We start from the raw sequence: 9,915 nt of genomic DNA, 5'->3' as shown, positions 1-9,915 counted from the left end.
CCCCCGGTGCACGCCCGCTTAGTGCCCCTTGCACGAGCACACTCCCACCCTTCCACGCGTGTTTCACACACCACCATCTCCCCCTCCGCTCCCCTCCCTTCCCCCTCCCTTCCCTTCCCGGCCCTTCCCCTCCCCGCACCCCCCGCTCCCGCCCCTCCGCTGGGCCACGCCCCCCCGGCCACGCCCCTCGGTGACGTCAGCGCGGGCGGGCGCGCGCGGCCCGTGCCGGCGGAGGCGCGCGCGGGAGCGCAGCGGGGCTGGGTCGCGGTGCTCCCGGTGCTCCCGGTGCTCCCGGTGCTGGAGCGGGCGCAGGTGAGAGGCGGGAGCGGGCGAACCCCGGGGCTACCGAGGACGGCAGCGGCTCCCCGCGGGCTCCCGGGGCCGCCGGGGAAAAGTTTGGAGCGGCGGCGGCGGGCGGGCGGGCGGGCGGGCGGTGGTGGGGGGTCGGGGCTGGGGCAGCGGCGGAGCGCGGGGAGGCGGCTGGGGAGAGGGTGAGGGTGGGTGTTTGTGTGCGTGGGGCTCCGCGTAAGTGTCCCGCGTGTGTGTGTGTCAGTCAGTGTGGCTGTGCCGTGTGTCCTCTGCGTGCGCCAGGCTGGGTGCCGCGTGTGGCTGTGCGTGTCGCATGTCCCCCGTGTGTGCGTGTTAGTGCGTCCCCCGTGTGCGTGACTCCGCCTTGTCCTCGGTGTCCGTGTCCCTGCCCGCTGTCCCCGCTGTGTGAGGGTGCAGACGTGACCGTGTCACGCGTGGCTCCGTGTCCCCGTTCCCCGGGGCTGTGCGGTGCCCTCCGTGCGGGTGCGCACCTGCCCCGCGTCCCCCGGGTCCCCCGCTGGCGCTGCCACCCGGGGATGGGGACCATGGGCCCCGGCTCGCAGCGCTGTCAGCCTGCCGGTGTCACCGGGCGCTTCTCGGTGTCCTGCGCAGGGACCGCCGTGGCTCCTCTTCTGGGGCGCTGCGGGGAGTTCGCGGCTGTTTTGAGCAGCGTTCCAGCGGCTGTGCCTGGCATTCATTTTCCGGGAGGGTTTTCCCAGCTGCGGCTCGCCGAGGGGTGGCTGACCCCGTTGCTCCTTGCTGGATGCCCGCGGGCGATGCTGTGGAAGCGAGGGATGCTGCGCAGGGCTGGGTTTTCCAGCTGTTGCTCCCGGGACGGTGTTGTGCGGGTTGCCTCGGGCTCCCAGGAATACCCATTTTTTGGGATCCCTGGCTGTTCAGGAGTTACTTAGGCTCAGCATAACTTTGGTAGCAAGGAGGGGACAGCAGTGACCGTGAGTCATTTTGTGCCTCCGCCCAAATTAAACCACGTTGCATCGGAGCCCCCAAAACCCAGAGGAGCTGTGGGATGTGGGATCAGGCGGATGCAAATTCCTAGCGAAGCATCCCTGCTCTGGAATGCCCATCACTGCCTTCCCCCTCCCCGAGCCTGTCCTTCCCTGAGATTTGCAATGATTAAGTTTTGGCTGTTAATTAATATATACATTACAAGTTAATAATTGAGTTATGCTGAACGGAGCAGCAGCTCGGGCAGGAGACGAGAGAGGGGGGTGTGTTGTGTTGACAGCTGTGTCTGGATGCCGAGACTCTGGAATAAGGATTCATCCTTGATTTCCTCGTGCCTGACTGCAGCAGCGGGATGCTTAGATTTGTCTTGAAGCAAAAAATTCCTGGGACGGGGACAGGGGTTAGAGGTGGGTTTGGCACTTGGGTTAATGCTTGGATTTGATGACTTCAGAGAGCTTTTCCAACCTGAGTAATTCTGGGATCCTCGGAACGGTCGCGTCTCCTCCTGGCTCTTGCTCCCAGCAGACCCTGCCGAGGGGACAGCATCTCTGGTGGCAGCTCTTCCCTCCTGTTCTGCTTTTCCCTTCTTTCCTCCTTTTTTCTTGCCCTGACAAGCTTGGTTGCTCCAAGCCCCATCCCCGGAACTTTTGGAAGGGGCTTGGAGCAACCCTGGTCTGGTGGAAGGTGTCCCTATCCATGAGGTGAACTTTAAGGTCCTTTCCAACCCAAACCTCCCACGATTCCATGAGGATTCCCTCGCCTTTCCAGGGTCTCCGTGTTCTTCCCACAGTGAGCTTTACCTGCCCTGGTCACTCACAGCGAGAGAATTCCCACTTTTCTCGTGACCCCCCATCCCACGGACCCGCAGCCTCCTCTGAGCGCATCCCGTCCTGGCTGGGGAATTTTGCAAGCAGAGATGCCAGCTTTCCATGGATTTGTATTTCCAAAATAACCCCGTCCAGGCCATGGAAGGGAATGTGCTTTTCAAAAATAGCAGCTTCGTTACTTTTAATCAACTAAAGCCGGAGCAGCGTGGAGCGATTGCAGCCGCTGCTCGGCATCCTCGTTACGTTCTCCTTTTAATGAGAGGAGAACTATTTGCCAAGCTAAAATATTTCTTTTAGCCTGGTGGGGTTGCTCTCTCAAGAGCTTGTGTGGATGGTAAGGAGGTGGTTTAGACGCTGTGTGGGGTTTTGTTGTTTTTGGTTTGTTGTTTTTTTTTTTAATGGGAAAATCATTTAAATATGGCAAGAGGCGTTTTCATGGCCGGGGTTGTGTGTGAGGAGGGAGCTGGCAGCTGGAGAGGTCGGGACGTGCAGGGGAATTTGCATCCTCCTCAGTCTTCTCATTTCCAAGTGGTCTGGGAGTTGCATCGCCTCCTGGCTCCGTGGGTGGATTTCGGACGGCGGCTGGCACAGGAGCGAATGCAAATAACCTCACCTCGGAGCCTCTCGGCCTCGGGTTTGGCACCTGCCTTTTCTTTCCTGCCCAAAATTCATCCTGAAAGCACCTGAGCTTTGCAGGCTGCCCAGGAACTGGTGAGGAGCTGGGATGGGTTTTCATAGAATCATGGAATATCCTGAGTTGGAAGGGACCCACAGGGCTCATCCAGTCCAACCCCTGGCCCTGCACAGACCCCCCACCAATCCCACCCTGGGCATCCCTGGCAGCGCTGCCCAAACGCTCCTGGAGCTCTGGCAGCCTCGGGGCCGTGCCCATTCCCTGGGGAGCCTGGGCAGTGCCCAGCACCCTCTGGGGGAAGAGCCTTTCCCTGAGATCCAACCTAACCCTGCTCTGACAGAGCTCCAGCTGTTCCCTGGGTCCTGTCCCTGTCACAGAGAGGGGGTGGCAACACCCAGGAAGGTTTTGTAGCCAAATGTTGACTTCCCCAGTGACCAGGGATGAGTCAGCTTCAAAACGAGGGGATCAACCCACTGGAAAATGGATTTCTGCTTCTTAACTGGGATATCTTAATGGGAGCCCTCTGGGAGAGCCAGGCTGGGACAGCTGGGAGTGCTCACCTGGAGAGGAGGAGGCTCCAGGGAGAGCTCAGAGCCCCTTGCAGGGCCTTAAGGGGCTCCAGGAGAGCTGCAGAGGGACTGGGGACAAGGCATGGAGGGACAGGACACAGGGAATGGCTTCCCAGTGCCAGAGGGCAGGGCTGGATGGGATATTGGGAAGGAATTGTTCCCTGAGAGGGTGGGCAGGCCCTGGCACAGGGTGCCCAGAGCAGCTGGGGCTGCCTCTGGATCCCTGGCAGTGCCCAAGGCCAGGCTGGACATTGGGGCTGGGAGCAGCCTGGGACAGTGGGAGGTGTCCCTGCCCATGGCAGGGGTGGGATGGGATGGGCTTTAAGGTCCTTCCAACCCAAACCCTTCTGGGATTCCCTGGTGGCTGCAGCGAGGTGTTCATGGAGAGCAAGGTGTGGGTGCTGCTGGGGTTCCCTGCCCTCTGGGATGGGGGAGGCATCTCCAGCGTCAGCACCAGCTCAGGACCCTTCCAAGCTGCTCCCGAAATTTGCAGGGTGAGATTTAAAAGCACGGAGTGTGTCCCGGAGCTGAGTGGGGGATGCTTCCCGTGGCTCCCTCCGTGCAAACAATCCCTGGATGGGCCAGTCCTTGGGCACAGGGCTGGCATTGTCCAGGGACCTCGGCAGCGCCGTGCCAGCCTTGGCTGGGGCAGGGAGCACGTGGCTCCGCTGGCGCTGGCACGGGGAAAATCCCTCTTGGACTTGGAAAGGGGCAGGAGAAAGCCTGGGCTGCTCCTGGTGGAGGCAGTGGGGCTGAGTCCTGTCCCTAAAGGAGCTGCAGGGTTGGTGTCACCGAGCTGTGGGGACACCAGGGCAGTGCTTACGGGGCTGGAGGGTTTTTGTAAATTCAGAAGGATTTGCAGCCCCAGCTGGCTTTGTGACCACACATCGATAATGTCTGGGATTTTAGGAAGGGGAGAAAGGAGAAGGCTCTTGCAGGACCTGCAGCTTTGGCACGCGCGTGTCCTGACAAGTCCCTCTGCTTCCCAGGCAAGGCGGAAGGACTCGCTCCCAGCGGCTCAGATCTGGTTTTTAGTGCCCAGGTGATGTCCCAGTTCCATTAACACCACGCTGAAGGATCATTTCTCAGGATACCTATGGCATTTCCCCCCTCCCGTGGTCCTCCTTGCAGCCCGGGGGCCTCATTTTCTCCCGGTGGTGCTGGGAGTGATTTCCGTGTATTTCTGCTCCCGTGGGCTCCTAAGGAAAAGCGTGGGAGTGTGGGCAGGGATGTGTGTGGATGGCTCCCAGCGCCAGGGAGTGCAGGAGCACATGGAACCCCTCTGCTGCCTCGGTCCAGGTGTTTCCCAGGGTGAAGTCAGTTTTTCACGGATCAGAGAGCAGGCTGTAAAACTTCCAACTCTTTCCTCCTGGCCCTGGATTCTCTTTTTTCCCCCCTCTGCTGGGGAAGGTGGCATTTTGGGTGCGTCGCACGGTTTTGGGAGGGATCACTTGGTGCGCCACAAGCAGCATTCCCTGGCTTTAATCCCATTTTTTTTGGTGGCCAAGCTGCTGCCCCTCCATTGGGAACCCCTTGAGCCGTGCCCCCAGTCCCATGGGATGTTTCTATTTTTGACCCACCGATTCTGTGTGGATTTGTGTGAGGGGTTATTTTCGGTGCTGGGAGGCACCATTCCCATTCCCAGCTGGCATATCAGTGGGAGAGCAGTGCTCTTATTCCCCAGCTCCTGGGGCTAAAGAAGTGTTCCTGCTTTTGCCTATGTAAGTGGGTGTTCCCGCTCTGCCCTGGAGAGAAGTGGTGTCACATCCCAAATTCTCTTTATAGGACCATCACAGAATCCCAGATTGGTTTGGGCTGGAGGGACCTTAAAGCCCATCTCATCCCATCTCACCCCCTGCCATGGGCAGGGACACCTCCCACTGTCCCAGGCTGCTCCAAGCCCCAGTGTCCAACCTGGCCTGGGACACTGCCAGGGATCCAGGCACAGCCCCAGCTGCTCTGGGCACCCTGTGCCAGGGCCTGCCCACCCTCCCAGGGAACAATTCCTTCCCAATATCCAGTTTCTTTCAGTTTGGGAGAAAAGCTTTGTAGCCTCAAACCTCTGAATATTAAAGTACAAAGGCAGAAGGTGGCCCAGCCACTTATTTTGTAATCACTCCTGTGTTTCTTCCAAGTGAAATGGCTTCAAAAAGAAAGAAAGTTGGTTTAGATGGGGTATTGGGAAGGAATTGTTCCCTGGGAGGGTGGGCAGGCCCTGGCACAGGGTGCCCAGAGCAGCTGGGGCTGCCCCTGGATCCCTGGCAGTGCCCAAGGCCAGGCTGGACATTGGGGCTTGGAGCAGCCTGGGACAGTGGGAGGTGTCCCTGCCCATGGCATGGGGTGGAATGGGATGAGCTTTGAGGTCCCTTCCAACCCAAACCATGTTGGGATTGGGTGATTTTTGCATCATCTGGGTGCTGTTTGTGTAAGTTGGAGGGATGGTGATGCACGTCTGGTTTGCCGTCCCGTTAAATGATGGGGAAAGCTTTAATAATAACAATAACAACAATAATATTAATATAATAAATAATAATAATATTGTGAAAGCCTTTCCTTCTCACTGTTCTCTGTGTTCTCTGGAGTTGCTTCCTCTCCTGCCCCACGGGAGGGTCGCCCTGGGGACCATCCCATCGTTTCCAAGAGGGAAATCGCTGCCACGGAGCCAAACCAGATGTTTTCTAGCTGACTCCAGAAAATTTTGACCCAGCAAGGACTCCTGGCTGTGGTGTGGGGTTGGGAGGCTGCCCTGCTCATCCCGTGCTGCACGAGCTCCGGGCATGGCTCCGTGCTTCCCTCTCTCCGGGGCTAAATCCAGCTGCCGCCCTTCTCCCGCCGTGCCTGGCCACTCCGCCCGGGTGAAGTGCTTTAGGTCATCCCTACAAAGCGTTTCAGGTCGTTTTTGGGGGGCAGGGTTGGCGTGGTGTGTGGCCTTGTTTGAACAGCCGCCGGCTGTTTCCTTAGGAACAGGGAGAAAAGGCTTTTTGGGAATGGAACAATCAATGGGTCAGCGCAGAGGAGCGGGGCAGGAGGTGTTTTAATGGGCACTGCTACTGGAAGCAGTGATCCTAAAGGTCTTTTACACCCTAAATTGTGACTCTGGGATAGGTCCCAGAGTGGGTTTGGTTGGATTCTCGGTGTGTCCGGGGCTGGGTGCAGCATCCATCGTTTTGCTTGGTGTGGCGGGGGAAGGTGCTCAAGTTATCCATCTAAAAACACCTCCACAGGTGAAGGGTGGAGAGAGGGAGCCAAAAAGGAGCAGGAATTGGAATAACGGATGCGGTGGTCACGCAGGGAGTTCAGAGCCAAGTCTCCCAAGTCTCACCCACCTCTGGGACTGAGAGCATTTCAGCCCGGCTCGTGTGGCTGTGGGAGATGTGAAACCCTTCATTCCTGCCTCATTCCCTGCTGCAGCTCCGTCCTCTTGGCTCACATCCGTTCCCAGAGCGGCCCAGGGCGGGGGGCTGCTGGGTCCCTCTCTGCAGAGGCTGCCACGGCTAAAATTAAACAAAGAGAAACTTCCCATTTTTTTTTTGGTGAGCGCTCCAGCTTCCGGAAAATGGCAGCGCGCTGGAGGCAGGCGAACAAAACAAGGCGGCCCTGGCCAGAAAAAAACCTCCTCACCTCTGAGGCATTTCCTTGCTTTCTTCCCCCCCCCTTCTCCAGCCTCTCTCCCTCCCCATCCTGGCTGCTCCATAGAAAAGCTGCCATCAGATTAGGGCTCCCGGGGTGGGGTTGCTCTGGGAAGGCTGCATGGAAAGGCAGCCTTGGGAATGGCTCTGCTCCCTCCCCCAAGTCCCCTCCGTGCTTCTTTTGCCAAAAACACCCTCAGTGGGTTTTTTCGGGTGCACGTGGCTGCGCCTTTGGGGCAGGTTGAGCTGTTGGGATCCGTAAGGAGGCGCAGGGAATAGTTCCCAATGGGCCTGGGAGCAACTGGTCCTTGCAATGGATAAGGTTTGGGGTGGGAAAAAGAAGAGGTGCTTGAGTGCATCGTGAAAAAGAAGAGGAGATCCGTGGGTTCATCCCACAAAAGCAGGAGATGCTTTTGAGTGTATTCTGCAAAAAAAGGAGGAGGAGGTAGGGGTGCATCCCAGAAAAAGGAGGAGGTGGGGAGTGCATCCCGCAGAAAAGGAGGAGGAGATGTGTGAGTGCATCCCAGAAAAAAAGAGAAAGCAGGAGGAGCGGACGCGTGGGGAGATCCTGGATAAAAAGAGATGTGCAAGCGCATCCCACAAAAGGAGAAAGGGATGCGTGGGTGCCTCCTGGAAAAAAGAGGAGTTGGCTGAGTGTATCCCGTAAAAAAAAAAGAAAAAGGATGAGGAGGTGGGGGTATCCCTCAAAAGGAGGAGATGTGAGGAAATCCCACAAGAGAGAAAGGAGCAGGAGATGGGGGTGCATCCCAGAAAAAGAAAGAGGAGATGCCCAAGTGCATCCCACAAAAAAGACAGCAGGAGATGGGGGATGCATTCCACAAAAAGGGAGGAGGAGAAGGGAGGAATGCATCCCACAGCTTGTCTTCCCGAGCTCCAGCTCCTCCTTCCCTGTGCATGCAGTTGGCTCCAGGTTTCCTGGAGCAGCCTCCCCACGAGTGGTAGCTCTGCAGGGATGCATCCCATGATTGCTGGGATGGGACAGGTGGGTTTTTTGGGGAAAGGGGAGGAAAACCTGGCATCCCCAGCACCGGGGTGGGTTATTTTGGGGGTGTTTTGTGCCTTTTTTTTGATACCAACTTCCCAGGAAGCGTCTCCTTTCCAGCAGCCAACCTTGTCGGGGAGTGAGACTGCAAAACAAGGCTTTGCTGGGGTCTTTGGAAAAGTTTTCCTTGGTTTTCTGGGAATGGGCCATGGACATTTGCTGTTCCTGGGGGGGGTGGCAGTTACCTTGTCAGCAAAACAGAGCCACTGGCCTTGACCAGCTCATCATTCCAAGGTTGGGAAGGATGCTCTGGGGTCGGGACACCGGTGTGGCAGCTCCCCTCCTCTGCCTGGCTCTTCACATCCTGCTCAGCCTGGAAAACAGGTGAAGTTTTGGGGACTCGGGGTTGGTTTTTTCACTGCGAGTTGTTGGAGTCAGCAAACGCTGCAGAGGAACAGCTCAGTGCCATCGGTGCTTCCAAGTAATTTTTCCCGTCTTTCCCGAGCTGTGGCCCCTGCTCCCCAGGGAGAGGCTGCCTGAAAGTTAATCGCTGCTGAAAAATGCTTTAATTAACTCAATTAGCCAGACGGTCCATCTGGGCTCCTGCAGAGCCCGATGAGATCCCTGGAATGAGGTCGCAGCTCCAGCCCGGTGACGGGGAGGACACGGGGACTCATCCGAATCCCCACGGGATGTGCTGTGCTCTCCAGAGCATCCCTGCTCCTGGACCTGCCGTGGGAGATGCCTGACAAGGGCATGGAGTCACAGGACAAGGGGGAAGGGCTTTAAACTCCCAGGTTTGGAGGGCAGGGTTGGATGGGATATTGGGAAGGAATTCCTGGCCGTGAGGGTGGGCAGGCCCTGGCACAGGGTGCCCAGAGCAGCTGGGGCTGCCCCTGGATCCCTGGCAGCGTCCAAGGCCAGGCTGGACATTGGGGCTTGGAGCAGCCTGGGACAGTGGAAGGTGTCCCTGCCCATGGGAATGAGATGGGCTTTAAGGTGTTTCCAACCCAAGGAATTCCATGATTGTGCACCTTGCACTGGACATCCCTGAGGCTCCTCCAGGTGGGACTGGTCAGAGCAGCTGGTGCCTCTCCCAGCCCTGCTGTGCCCATGAACAGGAGCTCTTAGAACATCCACCACAGCCAGGCATGGAAAGAGTGAGCAGGAAAAAGCCCTGCACGGTGTCTGAGCAGAGGAATGCAGGGCCCTGGAGCAGGGATTTGGGAAGGGTGAGTGTTTAACCCCCTGTCTGCACTGTGACCGTTCCATCCCGGCTTTAGCTCCTTGTGTTGGGCTCTGTTTTAAAGCCTGGCCTTACAGACATCCCGAGGGAAGCTGGTTTTCCTGGCTGTGACAGGGAACCTGAGCACAGGCAGGCGGAGATGTGTCCTTTAGGCACAGGGGAGGAACGCGTGTCCTGAAGGGTTTGGATACCGCGGGGAAACTGAGGCACGGAGCGTCAGTGGTGGAAGGTTAAACCATGGTCTCTGCACTCGTGGTGCCCGTGTCTCCAAAAATGGGCTCTGAAATCACTCCAGAAGGGCTTTTGTTGGGGGTGGGAAGAGAAATCAGTGTGTCCAGGTTGCCCTGTGGTCGGGCAGGATAAATGGCATGGGAATATTTGCTGTTGGGCCTAATTTTTAAGGGATCGTGACCCTTAAAAGTGGTGATGCTGCATCAGATGCTCCCCTGCCTCGGAGAGGGAAGGGGAGGTGTTTTGTTTTGGGAAAGGGGAGGTGATTCCTGGTTTATGGCTGCTTTGAGGCAATAGAGCTCGTGAAAGTGGGACAGAAGGTAATTCCCAGTGGGAATGCTGGCAGGGAAGGTGAGGCTGCTGGGCACCACCGGGATGCAGAGCATCTTCCTTTGGGATGAGCATCGCTTCCCCAGTGCTCCTTCCTGCCTGGAGAGCTCCCAGCTCATCCTCAGCTCCAAAGCAGCACAGAGTCCGAGCGTCTCCCCGATTTCTTTCTCC

The 9,915-nt window shown here is 57.8% G+C and overlaps 1 protein-coding gene across 2 annotated transcripts in view; it reads left to right on the top strand.

Annotated features, from left to right (window-relative positions):
• Positions 1 to 216: 216 nt before the first annotated feature.
• The window catches only part of SH3BP4 (SH3 domain binding protein 4), a 32,795-nt gene continuing 23,096 nt past the window's right edge, over positions 217 to 9,915 (top strand). For both annotated transcript variants that reach the window (XM_048309613.1, XM_048309612.1), the window contains exon 1: positions 217 to 312. The gene's annotated coding sequence lies outside the window, so the exon portion shown is untranslated. The remainder of the gene's footprint in view (positions 313 to 9,915) is intronic.

This window comes from Corvus hawaiiensis, chromosome 7, assembly GCF_020740725.1.
Source record: "Corvus hawaiiensis isolate bCorHaw1 chromosome 7, bCorHaw1.pri.cur, whole genome shotgun sequence".
In the NCBI taxonomy this organism is placed as follows: Eukaryota; Metazoa; Chordata; class Aves; order Passeriformes; family Corvidae; genus Corvus; species Corvus hawaiiensis.
This window is presented reverse-complemented; position numbering and strand designations above follow the sequence as displayed.